The 3,399-nt window shown below is 41.4% G+C and overlaps 1 protein-coding gene across 1 annotated transcript in view; it reads right to left on the minus strand.

Moving 5' to 3' along the window:
* Window positions 1-3,399, minus strand: part of LOC106875774 (uncharacterized) — a gene marked incomplete at its 5' end in the record, with an annotated part of 22,311 nt that overhangs the window by 14,399 nt on the left and 4,513 nt on the right. The window lies entirely within an intron of this gene.

Here is a 3,399-nt window from a genome sequence, read left to right on the forward strand (position 1 = left end):
TATATACATATTCCGTAAAGAATAATAATAATTTATTTCTTTATTGTCCACAAGGGGCTAAACATAGAAGGGACAAACAAGGACAGACAAGGGGATTAAGTCGATTACATCGACCCCAGTGATTAACTGGTACTTATTTAATCGACCCCGAAAGGATGAAAGGCAAATCGACCTCGGTGGAATTTGAACTCAGAACGTAAAGATAGATGAAATACTGCTAGGCATTTTACCCGGCATGCTAACGTCTCTGCCAAATAATAATAATAATAATAATAATAATAATAATATTTTATAAGCTTAAAGTTTTTAAGTGATCACCGTGTATTGACTAAAGAAAATAGCCTTATATTGGAGTATATAAGCCCTCAATGGAAAATAAGTAGGGCTTTCTGTACACATAGGACCTGAACCCACATTGCATATATATATATACATACACACACACACATTGCTGTATATTCTTAGCATCATTTTACCAATTAAAAACACATGCAATTGTAATTAACTTCTTAATTGACTGACTTGACACAAGTCTTCTCCAACGCATCTGTGACCTTTTTAATGAGAAGTCGTTAAGACATCAACAAATGTATAATGAAAATTCAATTAATTAATTAATTAATTAAGAAAGCTTTTTTTTCTTTTTAGGATAACCATGTCATGTACATGCAAACAATTTGGTCAATCCGTATATAACATAAAAGATGCTTGTCTGAAATTGCCATGCTTCTGTTGAAATACGCTGTCTCTGTTTCAATTAATTTTGAAATATAATGAAGAAGTTAATATAACATTTCCATGTTCCAAGCACAGGCGTGACTGTGTGATAAGAAGCTTGCTCCCCAACCACACAGTTCTGGGTTCAGTCCCACTGCATGGTGATTTAGCAGATGGAAACTGGGTGATTTAGTAGACGGAAACTGAAAGAAGCCCATCGCATATCATCATCATCATCATTTAACGTCCGCTTTCCATGCTAGCATGGGTTGGACGATTTGACTGAGGACTGGTGAAAACCAGATGGCTGCACCAGGCTCCAATCTGATTTGGCAGAGTTTCTACAGCTGGATGCCCTTCCTAACGCCAACCACTCAGAGAGTGTAGTGGGTGCTTTTACGTGCCACCGACACGAGGGTCAGTCAGGCAGTACTGGCAATGGCCACGCTCAAAATGGTGTATTTTACGTGCCACCTGTACAGGAGCCAGTCCAGCGGCACTGGCAACGATCTCTCTCAAATGTCTTTACACGTGCCACCAGCACAAGTGCCAGGAAGGCGATGCTGGGCAAAGGTGCCATCACGATAGCAAATGAAAGATGGAAGATAAAATATACAAGAATTCATTATTAATCACTACAATTGTTTCGACACATCTAGCATCGCTTCCTCATGGGTGGGACACTCAACAACTGGTTCAGGAGCATCCGGTGGTGCAGATGTAACTTGTCGGGTGATAAATAAATAAATAAATACAACCCGTTAAAATGACTGTTCCGCAATGTAACTTCTTGTTTTGCAGAAAGAAAAGCAGCCAGATGGAGGAAATACCTGCAGTTATATAGATGACCAAACATAAAATCATAGATGGGGAAAAAAAGAGAAACTAACATGCAATCCAGCAAGAAAAGTATATTTAATTAGAGGATATTTTAACCCCATGAAGGGATAGTTTCATCCAAGGAAATACTGGTTCAATACCTAGTATTTTTGAGGAATGAAATTCCCTTAAAACAATACGTATATATAGATATATATAGATATATATATCATCATCATCATTGTTTAACGTCTGCTTTCCATGCTAGCATGGGTTGGACGATTTGACTGAGGACTGGTGAAACCGGATGGCTGCACCAGGCTCCAATTTGATTTGGCAGAGTTTCTACAGCTGGATGCCCTTCCTAACGCCAACCACTCAGAGAGTGTAGTGGGTGCTTTTACGTGCCACTGGCACAAGGGCCAGTCACACGGTACTGGCCACGGCCACACTCAGAAAGGCATTTTTTACGTACCACCTGCACGGGAGCCAGTCCAGCGGCGCTAGAGTGGCGTAATCCATATGAACAGGAACTGGTATATCCAGGAATTGGTATCCCCAAACAGGAACTGGTATATCCAAGAACTGGTATCTCCAAACCGGAACTGGTATATCCAGGAATTGGTATCTCCAAGATCAGTCAGAAGGTCGGGGTCCGTGTGAGCGTATAAGTAGTTGTAAATAATAATAATGGTATTTTTATATAAGCTTAAAGCATATGGCGATCACCCACTACACTCTCAGAGCGGTTGGCGTTAGGAAGGGCATCCAGCTGTAGAAACTCTGCCAGATCAGATTGGAGCCTGGTGCAGCCTCCTGGCTTGTCAGACCCCAGTCAAACCATCCAACCCATGCCAGCATGGAAGACGATGATGATGAGGATGATGATCTATCCCGCAAATAATCACAATGAAAATGGAGATTAATGCACCTGCATATTTCGTCAAATATGTTGTATAATTAAGTGAAGAAATAAAAAAAAAACATAGGCGCAGGAGTGGCTGTGTGGTAAGTAGCTTGCTTACCAACCACATGGTTCCGGGTTCAGTCCCACTGCGTGGCACCTTGGGCAAGTGTCTTCTACTATAGCCTCGGACCGGCCAAAGCCTTGTGAGTGGATTTGGTAGACGGAAACTGAAAGAAGCCCGTCGTATATATGTATATATATATATATATGTATGTGTGTATATGTTGTGTATCTGTGTTTGTCCCCCCAACTTCGCTTGACAACCGATGCTGGTGTGTTTAGATCCCCGTAACTTAGCGGCTCGGCAAAAAGAGACCGATAGAATAAGTCCCAGGGTCGATTTGTTCGACTAAAGGCGGTGCTCCAGCATGGCCACAGTCAAATGACTGAAACAAGTTAAAGAATTAAAGAAAAGTCATACTAATCTCTGTATTCGTTAGGATTGTCGTTAATATTACACTCGGTAAAGTTATTGATAAAGGATTGACAATCTGAGCAAAATACTTCGTAAGCTCTTTGTTAATACAAATAAACCAGGCGAACAAAACGTTTTTGGATTAGTAAAGAGCTGCATGTAAGCCTTGCAGTTACCTGGAGTCCTTTTCTAATCTGAAAACACTGGATTAACAGAGAGCTTGCTCGGATTGGCAGTCACTTAGTAATAACTCTTCATTTTTGGCACATAAAATACACCATTTTGAGCGTAGCCGTTGCCAGTACCGCCTGACTGGCCTTCATGCCGATGGCATGTAAAATCACCCACTACACTCTCTGAGTGGTTGGCGTTTAGGAAGGGCATCCAGCTGTAGAAACTCTGCCAAATTAGATTGGAGCCTGGTGTTGCCATCCGGTTTCACCAGTCCTCAGTCAAATCGTCCAACCCATGCTAGCATGGA

This window comes from Octopus bimaculoides, chromosome 30 (genome assembly GCF_001194135.2).
Source record: "Octopus bimaculoides isolate UCB-OBI-ISO-001 chromosome 30, ASM119413v2, whole genome shotgun sequence".
NCBI classification, from domain to species: Eukaryota; Metazoa; Mollusca; class Cephalopoda; order Octopoda; family Octopodidae; genus Octopus; species Octopus bimaculoides.